Below are 27,750 nucleotides of genomic sequence, written 5' to 3' on the forward strand. Positions count from 1 at the left end.
AGGCAGGATTAATCCCAAGTTTTTGGTTTCACATTGTGCAATTTAGACACTTGGGGCATTTTTATGAAATTGTCACGCAGCGCAGTTCACCAAGTCACCTTGCTGTGCTGCATGCCAGGAAAAGGCCAGGAATGCACCATTTTAAAATAATATGGCGCATTCCTGCCTTTTCTCAGCGCTGGTGCACTTTTGGCTGCCTAGTGCCAACGCAGGCACCTTTGCACCATGGTGCAAGGGTGCCTGCATTGCACAAAGGATTGTTTTTGGGAAGAAAGGGACACCTTCCTGCACAAAAACAATCCCTTAAGGCATTTTCCTCTTTCAAAGTAAGCTGCAGAATGCAGCACACATAGAAAGAGGAAGTAACCAGGAGAAATAAATGTATTTCTCCTTGTTACCTTTCACCTGGGATACGTAGCAGATGTGGTGGATTCCCAGGTCTACCACTACTGGTAAATATGGGAATGTGTCAAATTCCATCAGTGATGCGTGGGAACAGGCATGCACCACCAATGGAATGTCTCCCTGGGGCAGAGTAACGTAACACAGTGATTTGTGCTGCGTTGCAGTACTCTGGATTTATCAAGCAACTCCAGGCCATGCAAGGTGGCCTTACATGAACTGATAAATCATGTTTAGTAGTTGCATCATGCTTGCACCTCGTTGCATGGTGCAAAAGCGATGCAACTACTTCATAAACAGGACCCTAGATGCATGCTTCCCTTCCCCTACACCAACCTTACTTTCCACCCCGCCCAACTCCCACCCTGCTGACATCAATGCGGCCCTCATTCACATCACACACGAAACTTGCGGCCCCTGTTAAAAAGTTTGCGAGTACCCATGGTATAAACAGTCCAGTTCCACTCTCAGAATCCAGCTAAACCTAAATCAGTTGTTGACCAGATCTTTGCTTTTGACACAGTAAAGCACTCGATTGCCTTTCGAGTAGGATCACACTACACAACTACCAAATAAATAACTGAAATCTATAACATCTGGTACAACTTCCCCCTCTGCAACTACCATCCAACAAATATGTCTTTACCTAAAACTGCATCACCAAATACAACACAACAAAAAGCTTATTTGGATGCTGGTTAAGAACTCTCACTTCCAGATACTACAAACCACAACTGCCAGCTCTATAAATATCATTCAACACTATAAATATCTAAAAATATCATATCTGCACTTCAGAAGCAACCCAACCAGCTAAAGCAATTCTTCGCTCTTCAAAAAGCAGCCAACGCAAAATTAAGGGCAGCAGAATGTACCCAAGGCAACAACTTCATAACCTACAAAGACTGTGTAACAGTCAGAACCAGTACCTCGAACATTAATGATGTGCCGTGTTCACATTGAAGACGAGCAATATATGCTCCCCTGACACCCACCCAACTTCTCGAGTAAAAGTCACTTCGGCCTGCATGAAACTACAGCACCTGAAAACGGATATTCACTCCAGAGTCCAAGTCTATTCCCACTAAATAACAGTCACATACCACATTGCATTTGGTAGGTGGGCTGTCAGGAACAGGACACTGGCATTCATGCACCTGGATTCGGCTGAAGATGCAGCGCCCAAGCCCCCCTCGGATCACCCACTTTTGGGACTGCCCCACGCCACAGAATTTCACAGCACACCACCACAGGACATGCCGCAAGGCAAATAATGCTCGCGGCACTCGCCCACATAGTAACACCACACCGACACAGAAACAAACGGGCACAGAAACAGCCAAAACAGGCACACAAGAGAATGCAGAGAGACACAGGTCGAGAAAGAGAGAGACACAGACGGAGAAATAGTGTCAGCAGCGAGTCCCAAGAGCCTTCAAACATTTCCCCGAAAGTCTCCGAGGTGAACTCACGCCATCTGCCAACGAAACCTACCAGCATATGCGAGCACCGTGGCACATGTGCCTAGAGGAGGGCTGGGAGGGAGAGGGGGGTTCATGCAAAGCTGCCGTTCTTTCTGCGGAGACGAGCACATGGCTGGGGAGGGAACGCGAGGCAGAGAGAAAATCGCACAGATGGGAAAGTTGCGTCGCTGCCAGGACTTGGGAGTAATGGAAGGGGGGCTGAAGGGGAGCCTGTGGGTGAGCACGAGGTCAGACTGAACGGGGGAAGACAGTAATGGTATACATATATATGCAGAGAGAGCGACAAACAGTGACAGCCGCGAGACAGACAGGTGAGATACAAAGTGGCTCTCCAGGTGCTGGCCGGCAAAGCATGAGCGAGAAAGCGCGAGGGGTGGTGGTGGTTGGGTGCGAGAGAAAGCCTGGAGGTGAAGAGGGAGAGGTGAAGGTGAGGCCGTGAGGGAGGGAAGAGAAAGGGACGGTACAGAGGGGAGGAGAGCGACAAAGGCAGCCAGGCACACCCGACACTCCAGCCCTTCCCGGCGGACAGAGGTCGTGGGCGGGAACATCGTCGTGCCCCGCGGTCCAGGGCGCCCCGGCTGTCGAGGATCCCACCCTGGTCTGTCTTTGGGGCGGCTCTAACCAGCAGCCTCCCACCTCCGTTGTAGCGCCGTACAGAAAGCTGGAGTGAAGGGTTGGCTCCTGGCCCCTTACCTGCACCGCTCCTCGAGGCCCCTCCTCTCGGCCGGTCCGGGTAGGTGTCAGCACATGGCGCAGACGGCGGGGCTCAACCCTGCGGGACAGAGAAATCCTGCTTAATGCAGCATGACACAGCTTGGGAAATATGAAAACACACTCATGACAAGTGCAGCAAGGAGACAGCCCTCCGCCCGCCTCTCCACGCCCACAAAGCAGGAAGTTCAATTCACAGTAACTTTACACTGGTACAGTAGCGGCCCGGGGGGATGTCTGGAGCAGACACCGGGGAGCGGCCCCAAGAGTCCCGGGCAGGGTCGAGCTGGGACAGAAAATAGACCTGGACACCCAAATAAAGCTAGCACTGTTTAGTTAAATAAATAGCTAGAAACGTGGCCCATCTGTCTAAACTGGGATAGTTTTGAACTTGTGAAGGCACGTTGAATAAGTCTCTTCCAAGGTATGGGAGATTTCATGGATTTGAGCTTACTTCAAACAATGTGTGTTTAAGTAGGAGGGAAATCAAGTAATCAACAGTAATAAATAAAATAAAATTTAAAAAAAAAAAAAAAAAAAGCCCAGCAGACCGTTGCGGGCCATAAAACAGGCCCACCCGCAGCCAAAAAAATGGCCCACGTGCTGACCTAGAACAACTTAAGCGTTCACATGCAACTCATATCTGTGGTTATCAATACAACAGCAGAATAGCTGTCAAATGATTCAGAAGAGAACTAGCAAGTTACTGTTATTGACCAGCAAATATGTCACATTTATTGTGCATAGAATGCAACCGTAAATATCGGTGAAAAGTGCACATTACCCCAAGAAACAAACCATAAAGGAAAACAGGGTAAGTGAAATCCGTGTGTATTATACAGGATTATTGGTACAAACAAACAGGCAAATACAATACAATCCTTACAAATACAGCAACACTGAACTGTGTTCACATAGTCCTCTGAAGGACAATGGCCCTTTTGTGGGAGTGACAGAACTTAGAATTGCTGTTTTCACCGATTTGCAAAGTCTGTCTATGCAGTTGCATTGTGTGCACAGTAAATGTGACATGATTGTTGGTCAATAACATGCTGGTTCTCTTCTGATTAACGACAGTTATAACCACAGATATGAGTTTCATGTGAACACTTGTTTAAAATGTGCTTTGATATCCAAGTTCACATGGACATTTGGGTCGCTCTTGTGCTGTAAAAATACCACACACTGACCTGTCAGACCAGCCTGTCTGGCACCGTGAGATTGCCTGTATAGGCCAGTCCAACCCTGGTCTGGAGCAATGCTCCATGCAGGCTAGGGACCGGAGAACGGTTGCAGTGAATATTGGAGGCCAGAGAACTATAAAGCCAAAAAGGCAGGAAGCAGACAGAGGCCTAGAGAGATGATAGAAATCTAAGCCAGAAAGGAAATTTAGGGACTAGATAAAGGCTGGAGTAGAGACGGAGGTCAGGGGACCACAGAAAGATAGGAAGGGAGACCGAGATTCAGAACAATGGTCAGAGAAAAGTATGGAGACCAGAGAAAAACTAGGCAAGGGACTAGTTGCCTGTGAAAGGTTGGAGGAAACTGGCACAGAACATTGGGTGGAGAAGAGGATAGGGGCTGGAGAAGGCTAAACAGGAGACAGGGCACCTGTGAAAGGTTGTAGGAGACTGTTGGAAATGAAAATGGGGATGACAGGAGGGCTGAAGGGAGTTTGAGTACTCGAAAACTATTGGAGAGGAGGTTATTGCTAGCAATTAAAGTTAGGGACCAGCAAATAGTTGGAGGCTGACTGGAGACCAGATTAAGGCTACAAAGGAGATTAGGGAATAGAACTAAGGCCCAAAGAGACCAAATATGGAGACCAGTGAGAAGATGATGAGGAATTCATTTACAGAAGAATGGTCAAAGAGGAAACTACGGAGTCAAGAGTGCACACTTCATAGATTGGGAAGACGCGAGATAACGTAGAGGTGCCTGGGAAACAGGCTAAGGCAGTGTTTTGCAAACCTTTTAATGCTGCACCCCCACCCCCCAAAGGAAAAAAAAACATCATCAGGCCTTTCACAGATTTTTACACAATTATTCTTTTAAGTTGTCAATGTTTAAATATGTCTAGACTTATGTAAGGATTGCAGCTAAGCTCCGTTACCTTTTTAAATATGCAATACATGTTTTTCTGCTTAAAACAAAGCACTGTTATCTGCATAATGTGTTTTTTTGGCCAGAGCATGGTGCCCCCACTGGGATCATTTAAGGCCCCCTAGAAGGTCCTGTCCCCCATTTTGAAGACCCCTAGGCTAGAGGCGTAAACCAATCAGTTGCAAGGAAGGGCTCTACACAAGATAAAATATAGGCCGGAGAGCAGACCAGTAAGAGAAAAAAAAACACCCAAGGCCATGATATGCCAGTGCAGAGTTTAAGGGACATTACTAGAAAAGTGAAAGAGTAAACCTGTGACCATAGAAGAGAAGGCAATGAGCACAGGCCTGCAGAAAAAAAGCCAGAGGGGAGAACCAATCTGGGGAAAAGGCCAGAGAGACTACCAGGATGCAGTAAAAAACTGAAGAGCAGTGACATGGCCTTCAACTATCGAAGATATCAAAGGTGCGGGAACTGGTATGCAGACCAAGATAGAGGAAGGCAGCAAGTAGGCCAAGAAAGTGGGGTAGCCTGGAGATGGGATGAGGCCAACAGAAAGCCAGACAGCAGACGAGGCCCAGAGAAACAGCAGAAAGGAGATGAGACCATGGTAGCCCAGAGCAGGCCTCAGACCAAAGGACAGACGTCTTGACTACAATAGATGGCGATCCAGCAGAGAAGAAACCAGAGCAGACTAATTGCCCAGCAATATTTTGAATTCCAGAGTAGTGACTGCCAGACCAGGCCATCCAGTTCACAATGCTTAGCTTGTGCCCATAAGCAGCAGCAGGTGCTAGCTCCAGAGCCAGGCTAAGGCAATCCCACAGGGCAGGTCATAGATGACCCTTACAGGCCAGGCCCCAGGCTTAGCCTTGGGTCCACAAATATGCTGGCCAAAGTATGCCTTAGACATGACTAGCCTGCTGCTCTTCATGAGTGGCAACATCTTGAGTCCAACAGTCAGGCCCAGAAATCAAAGAGAGCAGAGAGGCACTATCTGTAACCCTAGCCTATCCCACCCCTATGGAAGGTACTTCCTAGAATAAGCTCACCCCTGATAAGATCATCCCTTGACAGAACCAGCCTTTTAAAGTGATTCGATCACACCTTCTAGGTTAAATCTACTCAACATTTAAAAATGTTGCCAACTCCTCTTGCTACAATCGGTCACGTCCCTAGCAACACAATGAAAATGATTATGTTGGACTATATAAACAGCTTTCTCATGGATTTACCTCAATGTGCCCAGACTATCATCTACTGTGCTAATCTGACACCAAGCCAGCTGGTCACCCACCAAAACCAGGCCACCGTAGAAAATGCTCACACTGGTATTTAACGGGGCGGCTCCTTCGCTACGGCGAAGAAGCGTTGCCCCACTGACTGTGCCAGAAGCTGAAAAACAAAAACAATAGTTTACTATCATTTTATTTTTCTGCTTCTGGCACAGCCAGCAGGGAGGGGCGGGGCTGGGTCACGGGAGGAGGGAAGAGTGCACCTAAGTGCGCATGTGTGTTTGGCTGGCCATCTGATGCCAGCCAAAGACACATGCGCACTTAAGTTTCTCCAGCCCGGCTGTGTTCAACAGCCAGGCTGGAGAAACTGCACAGACCCCGGGGCTGTGTCTGTGCCGCTCAGACCAATCCTGACACTGCTTTCATGCAAGGCTTTGCATGAAAGCAGTGTCGGGATTGCTAGGGAGCCTGTGCCTGTGTCCCAGCAGTGAATGCTGGGACACCAGAAGAAGATACGCGTGAGGCGGCGGGGAGAGAAGCAAGGTAATTGCTTTAAAAAAATATATTTTTACCTCGTCTCCGTCACCTCCACTCCCCCCCACCATCCGCCCCTCCTCTTGAGTTATGCAGTGGCCGCCGCTGGTATTTAAAGGTGCACAGTGCATCGCACCTTCATACACCCACCCGCTGGCCATGTGCAGGGGTTAATGTGGGCAATATAAAGGGGTGATCTCTTATTGTCCTCCTTAACAAACATTATTTCTTATTATCAGCTTGTCAGAGATACATGGTAACTTATCTACAGCTCAGAGTGCTTAAGTCAAGCATGTTCTGTGCTTGGAAAGCGAGCCTAACAGTGTCACTTAACACATCAAGTTACCAATTAAAGCACATTGGAAACTGAAAAAAACGTATACAGCTTCCACTGTTGAACAACTAACAAAGATCACAAAAGGAGGAAAGGGAGTAAAGTGCCGTGCTAGTAAACTGCCCTGCTCCACACATACAAATGTACGACTATTGTAGGAAACCAGAACATTCTCGCAGAGGTTATTTCATCCTTGACCCACAGAGCACTTCCTTGGAAACTCAGATACAGGACATGATTCCTTCAGCTGGGGTGAAAGGTTACAACCCAGAGGGAAGAGTGCTTCAATGGAGAACGGCCTCAAAGGCATTCTGTCACTGGAGTACACTAGGGTGGTCCTGGAAAAGGTACCTCACAGACAACTCTGCAGGGCCAAATAATTAAGACAGAAACAAGCACTGGCTCTCTCTTACTTTGGCAATGTTTCAATGGCCAAGGCCATGATAGGAGTGAGCCAACTGCACATAGTGTATGGCCTGGGTGGAGGTTGGGCAATCAGGGTTACAACTGGACACCTCCTGCAAGAGTAAGTCAGGCGAAGAACGTGGCGGATGCCAGAGAGTGCTTGCACATCTGCAAAGCGTATGTCAATAGTGAAATCCGAGCAAAGTCATAAAATTTAAACAATATGGTGTTGGGTGCCAGGCTAGCCCAACACCTGCCACCACAGGTGTCGGAGGGCCACACACTGAAGAGTGGGTGGTTGCCTAAATACACTCTGCCAAAACCCCGATGCGCACGGCACGGGTTTATTCGCTCCACAAATACTTGAGGCTTATCATGGCCATCATTTGCCAATACTATTTGATTTCTCCCAAGGACTCATGACTACTAGCAGCTTGATCTATGTACCTTTCGTGTTTACATATAATGTTTTGTATACATCTGAAGCCTTGACAAAGTCTGGAAGACGAAACACGTGTTGGCCGTTTTGCTGTATGGACTTATTGTTACATTCGAACATCCTATTGTAACTTTGACCATTTATCACCATCTGGCTGCTCTGGACACATGGTCATTTTGTACAACACAATCTTTTGATTGAGATTTCTACTTTCTACCTGCACTTATAATAAATATCTACACATCATCTTCCAAGAACGAACTTTCTATTTATTCTTGAACATTATCAGGATCAGGACTCATGCTACTGGTGTGCCCTGGCCACTCTTCTTTCACCTCCCGCAAAGGGACAGGGGCACTGTAAAAATCATAAATAACAGAATTAATGCTAGCACAGATGTAAACTATAGTTTAAAAACTTTGATATCTGCAGAATGCCATGGGATGATACTAGCAGAGACAGCCCATGCCAAAAGTCACCTGAAGGACAGTAGCCAATACTAGCGGACAGGGGGCTGCCCAAATGCCTCTTTCTGTATTTGTATATATTTGTGTGTTCTATGTGACTAATGCCATGAGCTCTTTCCTGACAGCTACACCGAGCTGTAGACAAGGCCTAATAATGCAGCGGCTTAAAAGCCCCTGCGTGTTGAGTGCTGCTGGGTAACAAGCAAAGGCCGAAGATGCTTCTGGTGATTTCAAGTCCCTGGGAGTAGAGTGCTGCTGTGAAACAAAACCGGCAAAGGATTAAGATGCTGCTGGTAACTACAAGTCCCTGAGTGTAGAGTGCTGCTGTCAAACAAACCAGCAAAAGGCTGAAGATTCTGCTGCTGAGTACAATCCCACGAATGGAGTGCTGCTGTGGAACACAGCAGCAAAGGTTGAAGATGCTGCTGGTGATTATAAGTCCCCGAGTGTAGAGTGCTGCTGTGAAACAAACTGGAAAAGGGCTGGAGATGCTGCTGGTGATTACAAGTAAATGGACGCTCAGTAACAAAGCAGCAAAGGCTTAAGACGCTGCTAGTAACAGGGGTCCACTTCACAACCCGTGTTCTTTCTCCAAGTGTTACTGTTAAGCGTATTTCAGATGACAGCTATCATAAAAGCTTGCTCCAATTCCCCAGCCAACCTTTCAACCAAGAGATGTGAAGTATCCATTACCACAATGTACGCACTAGCAGTGAATGCTAGGCAGTTTGTATTGTGTACATTGTATTCGCTTACACTGTGTCCCTAGCATGTCATGTTAAAGTTTTAAGTAACTAATCATGATTAAGAACCTTAACTCATTTTTTTTTTAAATGACACTCGAGTGACAACAAGACCTAGGCTAACGCCGAGCAAGCAGACGAACACGCGGAGATAAGAAACTCGTGTTTAATGCTGATTACAAACTGCCGCATGTTTCACAAGAAGCTGCTGGCTGCATTGCACCCCCACCGTTTCCTCATTCCTTCCAGCCCACAGTATCGGTACGACACTGCTGAGAAGTCATAGTAGGAGCGCTGAAACAGGAGACCAATCACAGGTCACGGGAGAGGCGCACCAGAAGGGGACTAGAGAGTGATTTGGGGCGGGGGTAGTAGCTTAACGAAACTTTAGGGGCAGGCTACTAAGTGCCTTGAGAGACCCCTTCTCTCGACCCAGCTAGGGGCCTGCCGCCCTTGCAGGGTGTACTGTGCTAAGGAGGCCCGCTTGAGCTCGCCCAAACGGCGGCGGCTGCGGGAGCCTTTGTAACGCCGCTGAGAGGGAGGTACGAAGAGAGGGAATGTGGAGTGAGTTTATGGCTACCAGAGGTCTTGGTGCGGATTTTCCTTTTACAGATAATTCATTTGTTGTGGCGGACATCGTGTGGTCTTTTTTCTAGGTCTACTGTGTTTGCAGAAGAGTATGATGTAGGTATTCTATGACATCGTGTTCTGTCCGTTACAGTTCACCTCAACTGCTAAAGCGGCAGCTCTATGATGCACTCCTTTTAACTAAACAGCAATGAGCGGACACGTGGAACCACGAGGAGTCCGTCATCTCATCACACGCTGAGAAGGGGACAGCATGCTGAATAGGCAGTAGCCCAGTTTGCTAAATGTATTTTGCAATGAGATATTCACACATTTCGAGCTATGATCACTTCAAAAATCAAATATGGAAAAGGTTTACTCCTTGGCATCCTCAACGCCCAACTGGCGTTCTTCATAAAAATCCCACATTCTTCTGGCCAGCCCCAGAACCACATTAAACCACTTTTTGGCCTTCTTAAAGTGGTCACCTGTAGAGCCAAGCAGCCCCTGCAAAGCCTCCTGCAACACCTTTAAAGTGCCACCTTTGTTCACAACAGAATACATTGCGTACAACCTCAATCTCTCTTGGGGAAACACTGCTTCAAAGGGCAAACCTCCATTGCAACTTGAAATCCTCAAGTGCAAGAAAAGCTCTGCCCATGAAGAGTTAATATTCAAGCAATACCCTAAAGTTGGTAAGTCACTTCTGAATTTCAAGATGAACCTAAAATACCATCAATAATCTGTAGCAAATCAGTGGCAGAAATAGGGGCGGCTTGTACCCTTTGACAGTGGTTGGGGGGGGCAGTGAAGTGCCCCAACACTTCCCCCAATAAATAAATAAATAAATAAAATACCCGCTCCCTCTAAAACCCCAAAATAGTCCACCCCTCCCTCCAAAAGCCCAAATAAAACCATAACACTAGATATAAAATAAACATAACAACTACGCGACATGCATTACACACACATACATGACATTTAAAAATGTAAAATAAAAAAATAAAAACGTCAATTACCCACAGGCTCTGTGCCCTCATCGGTTCTCTTTTCCTTCTCCGATGCCAGAAGAGCTCCCATAACCAATCCAGATGCTGCTCTCATGCTGTTAACCAGCATGAGAGAAGCACCTGGATTAGATGGAGTGGCCTGGCTGGACGCTCCTTCAGGCCCTGGAGGCCTGTGTGTTGTCTCCACCCAGCTGTCTTAAGACAACTGAGTGGAGAGCTCCAAAATGTGCACGTCACTTTGGCTGGTGCAAAACAGCTGGCCAAAGTGACGTGGCACTTTGCAGCACCTAGTCAAGCCACTGTTCCAGTCCTCTGCTGCCTTGCCAATCGGCAGCAGAGGACACACCCAGCATGCCTCTAAGCTGAAATCTTTCCATTACCATGCTATTCTTGCCTGCGTGGCTTGCCCTCGAGAAGAAACTGCAGCTGGACAGAACCCTAACTCTGCAGTGACCAACTGTCTTGCCTTCCTATCAGACTCTAAGAGGAGGCATTACACAGACTAGATTGCACCCTCTTGTGGCCATGATAAAGGTGTGTGTGGGGGGAAGGGGTGGCGGCACAGTCCTACGGAACATCACAGATTACCAACAAGAAATTTTGAACCGAGTGACACACCGCTGTTATCAACAAATTTGAAGTAATCCAACTAATGACCTCAAAATGAAGATTCTGAAGTGACCAAATTGGGCTTAGATCAAGTATTCTTAAGTAAGAACGAGCATTTCTGAATAGAGAAAATCCCAGAATACTGGTGATATATACTGTACCAAAGATACATAAAAGATTGGAAAATCCCCCTGGTAGACCAATAGTGTCAGGATGTGGGTCCATTCTAGAACCACTTTGCCAGTACACATACTTTTTCTTGAAACCATTTGTACCACTGACAAGCTCATATGTGAGAGACATCATGCATCATATTACTATGTTTGAAGGCATGCCTTTCGACACCACCACAGACCTTTTGGTTACTATGGATATGCAGTCCTTATACACAAACCATCCTCAGCAAGAAGCTGTACATGTTATTGAAAATATATTAGACTCCCGCACTCAACCAGTACATGTCCCCACTTAGTTCGTAATTTCATTAATTGAATTGGCATTGACAACAAATGTTTTTCAGTTTGATGATTTATTTTATTTCCAAGTGAAAGATGTAGCGATGGGGGCTATCTTTGCATCAGACCTAGTGTATTTGTTCATGGCTGACTTTGAGACATGTTATATTAGTGATTCTACTAACACTTTCTTAAATCAGATTATACAATGGTTGTTAGAAATGGGGTTTTTGGTTGGCAGTCAGGTTACCCCCTGTCCAAGCAAAAGCCCTCACTCTAGTCAGGGTAAGTCACACACAATCCAAGATTATCCTGTGCCCACCCTCTGGTAGCTTGGCACGAGCAGTCAGGCTTAACTTAGAAGGCAATGTGTAAAGTATTTGTGCAATAAATCATACAATACCACCATATAGCACCACAAAAATACACCACACAGTGTTTAGAAAAATATATAATATTTATCAGGATAATTGTATGTCAAAAAAATAAAGTTGCAATGTGAAATTGTAGAGATATCACTGAAAAGTGATATAAAGTGTCTTAAGTTTTTACAAATGTAAACAAAGTCTCTTTCAAGCACAAGTACCTGGTTTGGAGTGGAAAATCTCCTCAGAGGGCCACAAAAGAAGAGATGCGTGGAAAAAGGGTGTGTGCGTCGATTTCTCCCCAGCACACACGGACTTGCGTCGTTATTTTTCACGTGGGGAGGTCGTGCGTCGTTTTCCGGCGCGCGGACAGTCTCTTTCTGTGGATCGCGGGGATTACCAGATGTCCCAGGTCTGTGCGTGGATTTTCCTGCTTGTTTTCTGGCTGCGCGTCGTTCTGCGGGGCTGCGCGCCGAAGTTTCGATCTCACGGCAGGCGTCGCGTCGATTGCTCCTCTAGAGGTCGGGCGGCGTTGTCCTTGGGAGGCCGTGCGTCAAAGTTTCGATCTCACGGCAGGCGTCGCGTCGATTTCTCCTTGGAAGTCGGGTGGCGTTGTCCTTGCGAGGCCGTGCGTCAAAGTTTCGGTCGTCCCGAAGGCGTCGATCAGCGTCGGTGTGCGGCATTTTTCTCGCCGCGGAACAAGCTGTGCGTCGAAATTTTCGGCGCACGGAGGGTCCAAGTGAAAAAGAGAAGTCTTTTTGGTCCTGAGACTTCAGGGAACAGGAGGCAAGCTCTATCCAAGCCCTTGGAGAGCACTTTCACAGCCAGACAAGAGCTCAGCAAGGCAGCAGTCCTTTGTAGAAAGCAGACAGGTGAGTCCTTTGAGCAGCCAGGCAGTTCTTCTTGGCAGGATGTAGTTTCTGGTTCAGGTTTCTTCTCCAGCAAGTGTCTGATGAGGTAGGGCAGAGGCCCTGTTTTATACACAAATGTGCCTTTGAAGTGGGGGAGACTTCAAAGAGTGGCTAAGAAGTGCATCAGGTCCCCTTTCAGTCCAATCCTGTCTGCCAGGGTCCCAGTAGGGGGTGTGGCAGTCCTTTGTGTGAGAGCAGGCCCTCCACCCTCCCAGCCCAGGAAGACCCATTCAAAATGCAGATGTATGCAAGTGAGGCTGAGTACCCTGTGTTTGGGATGTGTCTGAGTGAATGCACAAGGAGCTGTCAACTAAGCCCAGCCAGACGTGGATTGTAAGGCACAGAAAGATTTAAGTGCAAAGAAATGCTCACTTTCAAAAAGTGGCATTTCTAGAATAGTAATATTAAATCCAACTTCACCAGTCAGCAGGATTTTATATTACCATTCTGGCCATACTAAATATGACATTCCTACTCCTTTCAGATCAGCAGCTACCACTTCAATACTGTATGAGGGCAGCCCCAATGTTAGCCTATGAAGGGAGCAGGCCTCACAGTAGTGCAAAATGAATTTAGGAGTTTTACACTACCAGGACATGTAAACTACACAGGTACATGCCCTGCCTTTCACCCACACAGCACCCTGCTCTAGGGGTTACCTAGGGCACACATTAGAGGTGACTTATATGTGGAGAAAGGGGAGGTTTAGGCTTGGCAAGTACTTTTAAATGCCAAGGCGAGGTGGCAGTGAAACTGCACACACAGGCCCTGCAATGGCAGGCCGGAGACAAGGAAAAGGGGCTACTTAAGTGGGTGGCACAACCAGTGCTGCAGGCCCACTAGTAGCATTTAATCTACCGGCCCTATGCACATAAAGTGCACATTACTAGGGACTTATAAGTAAATTAATAGTCCAATCAGGTATGATTCAAGGTTACTATGTTTTAGGGGAGAGAGCATATGCACTTTAGCACTGGTTAGCAGTGGTAAAGTGCGCAGAGTCTAAAAGCCAGCAAAAAGAGTGTCCAAAAAGTGGAGGGAGGTAGGCAAAAAGTTAGGGGTGACTACCCTAAGGCTGTCAGGTCTAACATGTGTCCCCCCCAGCTGAAAGTGGGGAGAGCTGGATTGGAGTCAGGCTGCAAAGCACTAAGAAATGTCAACTTTCTAAAAGTGGCATTTCTAAAATAGTTAAAAATAAGTCCACATACACCAGTAAACGGGATTTCTCACTACCATTCCAAACATACTAAACAAGCCCATGCTACTCTTTATATTTCAAAGATACCACCTAGACATATGTCAGGGCATTTCCATTGTAATACTATGAGAGGAACAGCACTCACAGTATTAAGAAACTAAATAGGCTGTTTGTCACTTCTAGGGCATGTAGTACATAAAGACCTATGTCCTACCTTTTACATACACAGCACCATTTCCATAGGGCTATCTAGGACCTACCTTAGGGGTGACTTAGAAAGTAGTTTAACTTGCCAAGCCAGTCGGGCAGTAAACTGTGCACACAGGCACTGCAGTGACAGGTCTGAGACAAGTTTGAAAAGCTACTTCTGTGGGTAGCGCAATTTGAACTGCAGGCCCACTAGTAGAATTTAATTTACAGGTCCTGAGTACCTGGTATATTACTTTACAAGGGACTTATAGGTAAAGTAAATAAGCCAAACAGGTGCACACCAAATATACCAAGTTGTAGGGAAGCTAGCACATGCACTTTAGCACCGATTAGCAATGGTAAAGTGCCTAGAGTCAAAAAGCCAACAAAAAGAGGGTCAGAAAAATAGGAGGAGAAGGCAAAAAGTTTGGGGATAACCCTGTGGAAAGGGCCAGTTCCAACAGTGTGCCATTCTCCCAACTGTTTTAATGCTGGAGATCTGTGCTAACCAGTGTGGTCTTGTAGCTTTGAGGCTTGCTCCTAGTTTCTGTGTCATTTGGGCATTCTCTATTCTTCTATGTTCCAATATCTGTATTGCTACATTAGCTTCTTTCGTCTTGTTCCTTATTCAAGCCCCCCTGTATTTCTTGTATTTCAATGTTCCTACTTAAATATGCATCCTCCAGTCCTGTCCTCAGCTGTATGCTGATGCTTTGTCATGTAGTCTTTTGCTCTTAGTTTAGTCTGCATACTTCTAGGATTCTCCCTGGGGAGATTCGGTGTCTTGTATTCTAGTGTTCATAATTGTGTCCACGTACTTCCAGTCCTTCGCTTGTTTGTGTGCAGATACTTTGTTCTGTGTTTCAGCGTTGTTCGATCTGCATTCTTCAGTCCTATTCTTGTTTCATAGAATCCAGCCCTGCTATTTCCTCAGCCTCGTTTCAATTCTTCTTGCTTCATTCTGTTTGTTCTCTCGTGTTTATGTTGAAATCTCAGTTACTATTATCAGAAGGTGACAGTGAGCTCTCTGGTTTGGTGCTCTGTGCCTAGAGACTCACTGAGCACCCATTTCGATAAAAACTTCTGGGTGTCTTCCAAGACTATGAGATTACCCACTGCTTGCTCTATTGTTAGATGTTTTCCGTTTTAAACCGATTATTTTCCACAGAGCGTCCAGACTAATATTTATGGTACTTTGTCTATTGTTCTTCTGCCTAGTACTTTCCTAACGCCTTCCAATTGTTTATTGGATCATGTCTGCATTGTCTTTCTAACGTTGGCTTTTGAAGGCATTCCAATGTCACAATCCCGGTTCGCATTAGCCTGCTCACATCTTCAGTTTATGCCCTTCTTCTTCCAGTTTTTCAGGTACTCCTTTCTGTGTGCCGGTCACATCCACCGGAATTCCCTTATTCCCGCAGAGGACAAGTCCCCATAATAGTCTCGTCCCGGTCTTAGCTAGGGTTCTGACAAAGAGTGAGGCCAATATATATTTAACTGTGGCTTGGGAAGGAGAGATATGCAGGTAGTCAACTCTGTGATGATGGATCATCTTTGACTTCAGACTTGTTATGCAAAGCAATTCAGCGCTTTGAAACTGTCCAGGACTAAATATTGACCTTATAGATTTTTCTTTTTCCAGTGAGGCTGCCAGAGATATGGGTGACCCCTTCCAGTAGTTACAGTATTACCCAGTGCTTACAAGCTCAGACAATGGGCGCCTTCTAGAACGAGCCCCTGAATGGCTGAACAGTAGAAGAAACTTTCCAGAAAGAAGATGATCAGGACTGAGGAGGTCCAGGAATCTAAGGCAGAAGGACAGGCTAAAAAGGCCAAAAAGGCAGAAAGTCCAAGATTCAGCTATAAAACTAGGGAAATTAAACAAGTGGGCGATGGATGGAACCAAAAAAAATAATAATACTCCAGATGAGTTTCCGCACTGTCTTCCACAGGTTTCAACTTCATCTAAATTTCAGGAAGCAAGCTATCCCATAAACTGTCCTGTCATCCATCTTGGATTTAGATAGATGAAAGGAAAGAGACATCTTATATCAACGTTTTGAATTGGTCTGGAGAAAAGAAAGCTTCGCTTCCTCTGGAATATGCTGGAAGATGTCATGAAGGTTGAATAATGGCAAGCAGGATTTCAGGTCAGGAAAATGCCAGGAATTGATGTGCACTGTCTCGGATTATTGCATGGTCCGGTTGACACAGAGGTTATCAGTGGGAACTGTAGAGTGTGCCTGAGGGCACAACTCCACCTTGTGAGCAGTGACCCGAGCACAGTCGGCTGAGACCCACATAGGCATGCACAAGGCAGAGGTTTCAAGCATGGCCAACAAGAAGGAATAACACTAATTATTTTTTCCTGGATCGATGGTATGTGGCCTGGTCATAGATGCCTTGCCTGGGATGTTTTTTTTTTTTTGGGCAATTCAAAACAAAATCATATTTTACCTATTGTGATGCACTGCAAAAGTATATCTTACTGTGTAGAGTTTTCAAAGTAGTACATTAATGTTTTAACAATAAACAGTAGGTTTACCCTTTTAAAACCCACTTGTAACCACGTTTGAGCTCAATAAGTAGTGCTGATGTCCTAATTCTGTAAACCACTATTTCAATTTCAAATATGATCAAATACCATCAGAAACATGGCTACCAAGAGTCGAATGGGTAAAGTTGTTCTGAGATGTCGAACACCCCACTACACATACCCAATCTCTTAGCTGCTTGCTAACCTGCAAGGCCCCACCACCTCTTGTCTCCTACCAACGCCCCTCTCCTGTTCCATCACTTGCTGAATTGTAAATCTCATCTACTATACACTTCTCTGTTGATTTGTAGCTAGGCTTTCGCTATATACATCTATATGCCTACAAACATACAGTGCCACCTCAAGTGATAGGTCTATTTCAAATGTGGTGTAACTATATGTTGCACATAACGTTTTAAGTAACCTCTACAGAATGTGTCAGTAGCAGGCTACTGTGAACTCCCGCCAAATCAGTCTGATTTATTCCGGCAGAAAGAAATGCAGCACCAACCTTATTCTCCTTTACATAGCAGGTGAGGGTGTAGTATTTCTTCTGGAAAGTGTACGGGTGGAATAGTTAAACACTACACTGGAACGTAGTAAAGAACAGGGTCCAGTCTTTCCAGTTAAAATACAATTACAAAGTTTAATAAATCAAAAACTTAACCACATTAAAAAAAAACTGGAATTCGCCGAGATTCCCAGAACGTAACCCGACCACTGGCAGATCGCCAGTATGGGTGCAGGGATTCCACTCTAGTTATTTTCAGCGTTTTTTTTTTTTTTACTACACTTACAGTGAATAATAAGTTATTAGTATAACAAAATGCTGACCTCTACAAGATTCAAGCAGCCTGAGGCAAGCAGAGACATCTGCCTGTTGTAGATCCATAGAAGCATCTGCACCAGCTATTAGCCAAATTGTCCAGGGCTGGGACGTCCCAGCCCTGGCCTCATGGGGACTGCAATGCGTCACTGCCTCCCCGGTTATGTTGTGCTGCAGCGTCACTGTTAAAGATACTTTAGGCTTCAGCCGCCCTGTAGTGCCTGGGGCTACATACCAATCCGCGTGTCACTCTGCCCTTTCCCAACTCATCACTGAAAGCTGGAGTCTGTGCGGCGCATCGCCTGGGACCCTGGGACGTGTGGTCCACGCACGCACGCACGCACGCACGCCAGGCTCCAGCTCTCCGAATCCTGCTTTAGTGCTAAATGGGAGAACTACAGGTGGAGCTCCAGCAGCTTAGAAGCAGAAGTGGGAACACGACTGCTCTCAAATGTATGTGTGCATGAGCGTGGGACACGGAGACTAACTGTGAATGAGTGTGAACGTGTGTGAGAGTGAGTGAGACAGTATATGAGGGGAAACAGTGAGTGATACTGTGTGTGAGAATGTGTGAAGGTGAGCGACGCTGTATATGAATGAGACCCAGCATGAGGGAGCATGTGAGAGCAGAGGAGAGCTTGTGAGTGAGACAGTAATTGAGTAAGTGAGTATGTTAGGCAGTATGGGAGACACTTTGTAAGTGAGACTGAGAATGTGAGTGAGCATGTCAGTCAATCAATCATTTATAAAGCGCAGCTTATCACCTAGAGGGTATTAATGGGCTAGCTTGGGGGCACAGGCCAGTCAAAGAGCCAGGTCTTGAGGTCTTTCCTGAACTGAACTGAGCCATGCAAATGAAGCTGTGTGTGAGAATGAGAGTGAGTAAAACTGAGTGAACATGCGAGTAAATGTGCAAATGAGAGTAGAAAAGAAATAGTGAGTTAGCATGTTAGTCTCATTCACAAGCTCTCACTCTCATTCATAGTCTAACAGTGTATGAACGTGTGTGAGTATGTGACAGCAAGAGTGTGTGCATGTGATGCATTTGAGTCTGCCACTGGCCTAGCACAGAGGAGGTAGTTTGTGAAACACAGAACAGCTGGCAACATGCAAGTGCTCCCATTTTCGAGATAATTGGGATGGCACCCATGACAAAATGCTGGTGCTGACAAAAAGGAGGTAAGCCTTGGTATAAGAAAGCAAAATTGTGTAATTGTGTGGGGATGCAGTAAGAAAGTTCTGGCCCAAACACACAAGGTATAATTTTTTGATCTTGGTGACAAATGATATATGGACGGCACCAATGGCAAAGTTCTAGCACTGGTATATTTTAGGTAAATCTTGGCATAAGGGGAGCACCCATAGCATATTGGAGTACAGATGACAAAATGCTGGCTCTGGCACACTGGAGGTAATTTTTTACATGTGAGAACATGCTTAGAACATTTTGAAAAAAATGCAGTCAACTCTTCTGGAGCACTAGACTTTATTGGCTTTACATACCATGATAGCACTGGAACATGTAATGAGTGGCCTTTTAAATCCTAAGGCGTTTTAGCAAAAAAGGGCTCCCTTCCCTAATCACACAAACACCCTTTTAGAACAAACCCTGGCGCGCTTGCGCACTGGAATTCAGGTCAAGTATTGCTAGCTCACCAGCCACCATTGCTCTTACGGGCGTAGAAGTCAACTGTTACTAGTCGCATCAACACACACTGTAGCAGTACAGCACAGTGACTGTATTAGATGGTAATAGAGTTACACATACAGTAAGCCTGAGTATGCGCCAGTGGTCCCTAAAAGCTGCACAGACTGGTGCACAAGGCCAAATCTTTCTGTGCTTGGATGCCCCTCATGGTGCTCTTGCACCAGAGGTCCAGGTGAAGCTCTTGGAATCAAATCTGAAAGTGGCTACGCGACACTCATCCTTGAGTGACCACAGCACCTGCCCAGTGAGGCACTGAAGGCCAAGACTGGTGTGCTGACAGGAAGTACATCACAGATGATTAAGTGTATTGTCTAAAGAGTTACTTAGAGCTGTGTGACTTGAGTGAGAACTTATGGCTAATGACTCACTGAGAACTGTGTAATATGAGGGAAATTCAAGTTTTGTTGCGTTACTGAGAGCAGCACCACCTGAGGCATAGCTGTGTAGTCTGCCATTTTGACCCACAATATAATTTCATCAACTAAATCCTATCAGACTTCTTGTTATGCATTTACTTTTTGTATTTATGATGTCCCCACGTTGTGGCCACCTCAGTGCGCTCTGTAAATAAGCTCAGTGTCTTGCAGATACATCACAGATACTCAGGCGCTAATCATTACTCTTACAGGTTTAGCAGCTCCAATTTGACTGGTGATGCTGGTGGATATTTTAGACACAGGACAGGATGTTTTTAAAGTCCATAAGAGACAAAAGACAAGGGAAGATAAAAGAACTGGGTGTTGTGCCAGACTCTTAGTGCAACAATGTCCAGATTAAACAAACATTTGCAATGCAATGGGTCTCGCGTTTACTCAAGTTAAAGCTATTAGTGTTGTAGAGCCTAACCGGACATTTCTTGCCACATAAACTGAAAGGTAAAACAGTTTCACATAAGCGAACCGACGGACGCCATTAGCACAAAGCTAACACACAAAAGGAATCAGAAGTTCGCTTACAATTGAACGTATCGGCAAAAGTGCAATTATCCATGTAACTGAGTCAATGTCATGCAAAGCACTCAACTACTGCCCAGCGAGATCGCGCTGCCTATGAACTAAAGAGAAAAAGTAGTTAAGATACCATACGGAAAACATGGAGCCTCGTATGTTTTCAGTAGTTGGTCGGTGCACTTGAGGCAGGTTAAACACTGGAAAAGGCATGACATAAGCATGCCTTTCACTTATGAAATCAAGTGAATTGTAGAAGGCAAGCTGACGAACCAACCAAACTGATGGGCAGGACATGGTTACAAGCCCATAGAGAGATAACTGACGGAGCGCTTTGCGCTCAACCCTAAAAAGGATCATTTGAGTGTGGAAGGGGGAACTAATTTCTAATGAGCAGCTGCACAACAGGCCACCCTCTAACCGTCTTTGCTCATAAAGACCTATACCTCAAACAACTCATTCATTTATTTATGAAGTGCCAGTTCGTCCTCAAAATAACTGCCTCAATAGGACTCATTTCGCTTGCAGTCCATACAATTTCAGTTTGCTGTACTTTCACTATTTAACAATGGAGCATTGCAGATATTTGACATGCTATTTTGTATTTAATAGAAAACGGGTACAATGGAAACGGAGATGAACAGTTGGCAATGATGGAAGTCTCTGAAAAAGGAATAGACTTTTGGCCACAAGTATTTTTCAAAGATTTTGTAAAAAGTATCACCAAGCCCTTCATGTGCAGAGGTGCGGGTTGGGGGTGATTTTGGTCTTTTTTTGCTTACCCTGATTTCCAGATCCAATACCCCAAACTCCACTCCCATGGAGAAAGCCTGGGCAGAAGATGTAGTCTGTGAGGTTTTGCACTCACTTCACTGGTGGACTGAAGGGCGCATGTTTTCTCCTTGATGTGACCATGTGCAGAGGGCATTTCTTCAAGTGTTTTTACTGGCAACGTAAAACTTCGTGGGGCACTTATTTTGAGCTACGAGTAAGTGTCGTTTGTGGTGTACTCGACCTCGGTCCCATTAAAACATACTTTGATCTGGTTTCTGGCTTGGATTTCTCTAGCAGGGGCGGCAGGTCATGGGTACCACAGGGTGATCAAGGTCGGGCTAAGGTGCACTCGCGTCCGACTCCACGTCACAGCTCCAAGGAACAGTCTGTTCGCATCACAGCTGGGAGAGACAAACGGAGATTGTCTTTGCCTCTATCCCAGCCTTTAGGACTTTTACGTTTAATCACGGGTCACTGAATAAAGCGAATGCTTTTCAGAAGTCAATAGAATAAGCAAACCTTTCCCCCTTGTTTTCATTCTATTTATATTTGTTACTTGAAGTCTGGTAGTAAATCTAGCAGCATAAAATATTAATGTAATTTGTGGACTTCACTGCTTGTTTATGAAGTCACACACAACTTTGCTTTATTACTGTATGTGTGTTTGAAGTTCTTTGGTTCATGGACCTCCTCAGTGCTTAATGTGTACAGTAAGTGCTGGCGCCCAAAGTTTTTCGCAGAAGCTTGCAAACAGCACTGGTGAATGCTGGGACCGCTTAATACCACCATCAGACACGACACTCCCTGCCCCTTTATTTCATCCTTGCAAGTTCATTTCATCCCTGCTTTCTTCCTTTTGTGTTTTTCTATCCTGCTCTGTGACAAAGTCTGATGAGAAAGAGTAAGTACTGGTCCTCCAAAATAAGTGAGTTGGTGGTTGCAGGTGGGGCCCACCAGTAAGTTAAGAACTGTATATCCTCATCTTTAAGGGTGGAGACATTGACCTCTTTGGACCAGACGTCTAGAGTGCCACAATGGGGAAAAGTTCCACTAGTGTTTTTAGTATTAGCATTGTTCAGCATCTCATCTGGTATTCTGTCTGGCTTCACAAGCAAGTTTCCATTGCTATTGATTTTTGACTTCGCTCTTAGTTTAATCTCCATTACCGATTGGTATTGGAGAATTTTAGTGGTGTCATAATATTTTTCAGGCCATCTCAGGGGTTTTCTTTGTGATATATTTCTAAAGTGCTCTGTCTACATCAAGGATCTCTGAAATTATGTAGCAATGCAGGACCAAATTAGGCAGTTGGGTTTGTTAAATTACACCACAAGAAACGAGAAATAATGAGGCATAATGCAGCACTTTCAGTGGCATTATTATTTGATTGTTATTAATGCCACCTGGGCAAATGTTTAACACATTAGTCGCCTGCCTATATGACAACTTTGACCATCAACCGGACCCCATCGCCATTGTAACTCAACTGCCAATCATAGCCTTAGAACGAATCCTGTCCTCATGGCCCACTGTCACCACTGTTGAAATCGCTGCTAACACGAAGACCACTTATTCCAGGGGGGGGGGAAAGGTCATCTGACCCTTGCCGCACCGCCCTTTCACAAAAGGACTCCTACCAATCAGTCAACAGTACACCAATCCTCAACACCTCCATTGACTCAGCCACATTCCCAGACACCTAGAAACATGCCACCATCATGCCCCTGCTCCAGAAACCATTGGCAGACCCAGCCACGCTTTCCAACCTGTGACCCATCTCCCTCCTACCACACCTGGCAAAGGTTTTGGAGAAAGTAATTAACTGATGCCTAACCGACCACCAGGTCTTCTGTGCCACTGTACTGATTCAGGCCCAAACAGTACAGAAACAGCACTTATTCCTGCCACAGACACATCTGCATGATCATTGACAGAGGAGGCATGGCAGCCCTCATTATACTGGACCTCTCTGCAGCATTAGACATGATCTCAAATCCCATCCTTCTCAGGCGCCTGCGCAAGATAGGCATCCAGTGGATCTGCTCCTTCTTAATGGAGAAAACACAAGCTGTCAGCCCGCACCATACTCCACAGAAGCCTGCAAACTCACCTGCGGAGTGCCCCAAAGTTGATTGCTCAGTCCCACCATCTTCAAAGCATACATGATCCCCATCACCAAAGTCATTTGAGCACATTACATCAACATCCTCTCCCACGCCAATGGCATGCAACTTATACTCTCTCCCTCTTTGACAAGAACCCCAAAGCAAGAAACCAGTTCACTGCATGTATGACTGAAGTTGCTAACTGGATGAAATCCAATTGTCTCCAACTCAGCACTAGCAAACGAAAGGTAGTGATCTTCAGCAAGAACATTTCACCACAGGACTCCAACAGGAGGCCAACAAAACTCTTACCCACAACAGGAACCTAGGATTCATCATAAACAGGAAAGTGAGTGTAACTGCACAAGTCAACACCATCACTGTATCCTGCTTCCACACCTTGAAGATACTGAGGAACATCTTCAAATGGCTCCCAAGCAATACTAGAAAAACAGTTACTCAGACACTAATCACCAGCAAGTTGGACTCTGAGATCACTCTACACCGAGATCACCAAGCGACTCACTAAATGATTACAAACCATCCATATCTCAGCAGCCAGGCTCATTCTCAACCTCTCGCACAACTCCCATCACACCGCACCTCAAAGAGCTCCACTGGCTCCTGCTACACAAATGTGCTCATTTCAAGCATCTCACACACATTCAAGGCACTAGACAACTTAAAACCTACCTACCAGAACAGTCACATCTCCTCACACCAACCACCCAGCCACATCTGCTCTGCAGGACTCTTAACCACACAGATTCCAAGCATTAACCAAACCAGATCAGGAGGATAGACATTCGGTTACATCACTCCTAAAGCATGGGGCACCAATTCCACATCAGAGCCCCCTCCGCTTTTCTTGAATTGCACAAGAACCTGGACACTGGGCTTTTCAATTAACCAACCTGTTATAGGCAGGGCTAGGCACACACCTGCTCAGCACCAGGATACCTTTGCAGGTGATAGTGTGATTTACAAATAACATAATGGTTTAACACATGAATATGGCAATCAACAACACAAAGGTGAGCAGTTAACCCTAGGAAATGGATTGCGATTATACAGCATCACTTGGTGTACTATGTTTAGTGAATTCAGCTTGTTTGAGCTAGAAACAAACATGTTTGGAATTAAAATTTGCAAAATATGCAACAGGGAGTGTATTATGTAGCAAGTACAGTAAATATATAATTATTCAGAAATGTTGCAGCATTGCATAATCCCCCTGGCCATGTCTTTATCTGACCAGTGTTGTAGCTATGGATCATTTTTTTAAACTTATTTAATATCTTAAAAGCTCTCAGGAGGACCCGCTTTCCTGTGCATCATCTCACTTAAGTCTTTTTTTTTGTTGCTTTTGTAGTGGTGTTTAGATTCCCCTAGTGTGCCAAGATATTCTGAGAACAAGCCATGGTTTTCTGGGCTGGTCCCTGTGGTTTAGGTTCAGATGGGTATCTACGCATCTGCCACAGTTTTTACGCAGCTATATTCAAACTACGTGTTCAGTGGGTTATATATTTTTTTTCAGCTGTTGTACCACAAGTTAATGTGTTTTCTCCTGATCAAATAGTTTGTCTTTCGGACAGCGTGGTGGGCGCATGTGCTATGATCAGAGTATATTCTTAATTAAGGAAACTAGTGGCCATGTTTCATAGCTCATCCAAGAGCAGTCACAAATATTTATTTGCTCCTTCTCTGGACAGAGAAATATAGGAAGGATCTGGACAGGCCCAGACTGATGGCCATTTGCAGCTCCAGCATGTAGACCAGGTCAAGTTTATCAGATCAGGATGGGCTGCAGGATGCATTCATCGTACATTGTAGATGTGGCTTCCTGTAGTTTGGAGTTGGCTTGAACATCTGCAGGGCTGATTTTTTGTTATTCAGGGCCAATGGGATTACGAAATTGGGGAGCACCACATTATACACCAGGGTTGACTAAATTATGAAGCAAGGAAAGGCAAATTATGCAGCACATATTGTGATAGCATTACTTCATTATTTTTCAGTTTTAACACATGCTAACACTGTCTGGGCAAAGATACCGCCTCATTAGTACTAATTTTGACAACCAAATGGAGCAATAATCAACTGGAAGATGTCCATTCAAACTTTGCAAATAGCATACCACTGTGCTTGAATGCACGTCACTACGCTTTTAATACTAACTAATCTGCTTGAGCCAGAAACATTTTTTTTAAATATGGAGATTATGCAGCAGATGATGGATCATGTGGCAAATGCACCACATACATAATTATGTGGCAAATGCTGTGGCTGCAGAATTGCATAATTCCAATGACCCTGGTTATAGTCTGGCCTCAGTTTATGGAGATTCTTGTGTGACAGGTTGGGATGGTTTTGATATACAGAGGTATTTGGCAATGGCTTAAGACCAGCGACTGCTCTTTGATTGCCATAGCATGAATCTAAGAGAGGCGAAATCAGTGGTACTAACGTTAATTCCACAGACGCCACAGTCCAGTTGAATGTAAGTTGTCATGGATGGAGTCACCAGTGGTTGTAATTGCATCCCGTGGCTTGCCCTTTGGAACCCCTCTCTACCCTTATGACCCCTGGTCTAAGAGGTGGCAAAATCAGTGCCAGGAACACAGTGGCGGCTCATCTTAATGGACGGTGGTTGGGATGCCATGCTCTTTGTATTCTAACATTTTTTTTTATTACACTAATAGTGAATAATGTGACATTAGTCACTATTAGTTTAATAAAACAAGGAATACAGTGAGCTGGAATATGAACTTCCTTGACATCGGAGGTAAGTAAAAAAAAAATGCTTTCAAATGTGTATTATATGCGTACCTGTGGGTGAGTGTGTGTTTATGTAAAAGTGTGTATAATGTCTATGTATACACGTGGGTATGAGTGAAAGTGAAGGTCAAAGGGCATGTGATGTCCCTTCCGCTACCACTGGCATTCTGGTGAACTGACGTCTATGGTTGCCCTATTATATTTGTCTCATCAATTGACAATATGCAGCTCGAGACTGATGTTGCAGCAGGTGAAGTACAAGAAAGATTCGGGTGCGGTAGCGTGCGCGCGCATGCGGGTTTTGGTTCTGGGTGAAGCCTGATTATAGATAGCTGGAGGTGGTGTGGGAACTTGTCTTTGGGCCAGTAATAGACAATGCAGTGTGAATAGCACATTTATAAAACAAATATTTACATGGCATTGCACATATTTACAATTTAGGATACCGTGTGATTAACCCGGAATCGCGCAACGTGTGGCCACGCACAGAGGCAGGGATCCGAAGGCAGCCTTCTGGTTTCAAAGACTCGCATCCAAGACTAGGCCGCGGCTGCCTCCCGAGCATTGGACCGTGATCTGGACCAGGGCGGAACACGGAGCTCACAGTGAGATACGGCACTATGCTTGAAGTAAATGCTTACATACAGCTCTTGAAGAAGATATATAACACAGGTTTATGTTCTGTTCAAAGTCAGCTGTAGGCAGGGCATGCATGTTCCAACTTATTATTGTGGGAAACATCTTGGTTGGTGTCCAGGAGGTAAGGCCCAAAGCTAACTCCCAGGGGCTACCAGTGCCAGCATCCGGACGGAGTACACATATGAAGTACAAACATGTGGCTATTCTCGCTTCTGGTGGCTCCCAATACACGGCCTTTGAGCCATTCAGCACTACATAGAGCTTCTAATAAAGCGTTTTTATGTTTTCTGCCGTACAGGATTCACCTCAAGGGGCATTTATTCCATGCATTCCATGTTTTTGTGGTTGGCATGTTGTTTGTTATTTACATTTTATCATTCAAGGCGTGATTGTTCTGAAGATTTTCGGTAACCACATGCACTAACTTGTATTGCCCTTCATGTCGTGCTCCTCTCGGACTGTGGTCCGTCTAGTTTTGCTCTCCTGGCTTATTTCATTGCAATGCCCAGTGCCCGATGCCCGTCTTGTCAGGTAGTTAACCTCAATGTTCTCTCTAGTTCGCACTGTATTTTTATGTATTTTGACGTAGGTTTTCTAAGTCTTGGTGCAATTAACCCCCAGATGATTTTGTGTTGGAAAGAAGTTTTATGTTTTAGTTGTGGGATGTCTTGATGGCATAACACCCTTTATTTGCGGCTGGAAATGTTGCTCTTGCTGTGTGTGACAATGTAACCTTGTCTTTACATGCTACCTTTACTGTGTCATTGGTAGGCAGTTTGGCTTGCTGCTTTACTCCCGGTATGGCGCCTCCTCCCCTGGACACACAAATATAAAAGGAAACAAGCATTTACAATGCAATAGGTATCACATTTTTTTTTTTAGATAAAGCTATTGGCATTGTAAATTCATAACTGGACTTTTCTTGCCACATAAATTGGTCAACCCTACCTCATAAGTTCATCTTTTCCTGCCACAGAATTCCAGTGGCCCTGCATTTAACCAAGCCACTTCCATTTACCTTCTTCCTCTATCTTAAAACATATACAATTATAAAAACCTTTATCAGAAATAAATGCTTGGCATTAGAGTGTAATGCTCAAAACACAATAACAAAAATATCATTTGGGACAGATTGGAGGGTGAAAGGAAAGAGGGAGTCGGGAGTAAAGATGGAAAGGACAAGTGGCGTAGTAACGGTTTCATGGGCCCGGGAGTAAGAAAGGAAAATGGTTAAGTGCAATTTCTGGAGGAAAATACAGCAGTATTTAGAGTTGAG

General features: G+C 45.2%; 1 protein-coding gene across 6 annotated transcripts in view; it reads right to left on the reverse strand.

The window, feature by feature from the left end:
* The window catches only part of RHBDF2 (rhomboid 5 homolog 2), a 339,409-nt gene that overhangs the window by 166,344 nt on the left and 145,315 nt on the right, over nt 1–27,750 (reverse strand). For 4 of the 6 annotated variants that reach the window (XM_069200228.1, XM_069200230.1, XM_069200231.1 and 1 more), the window contains exon 2: nt 2,580–2,658. The exons of the other annotated variants lie outside the window; for them this stretch is intronic. The gene's annotated coding sequence lies outside the window, so the exon portion shown is untranslated. The remainder of the gene's footprint in view (nt 1–2,579; nt 2,659–27,750) is intronic. 6 annotated transcript variants of the gene reach the window in all.

Source organism: Pleurodeles waltl, chromosome 7 (genome assembly GCF_031143425.1).
Source record: "Pleurodeles waltl isolate 20211129_DDA chromosome 7, aPleWal1.hap1.20221129, whole genome shotgun sequence".
Classification (NCBI taxonomy): domain Eukaryota; kingdom Metazoa; phylum Chordata; class Amphibia; order Caudata; family Salamandridae; genus Pleurodeles; species Pleurodeles waltl.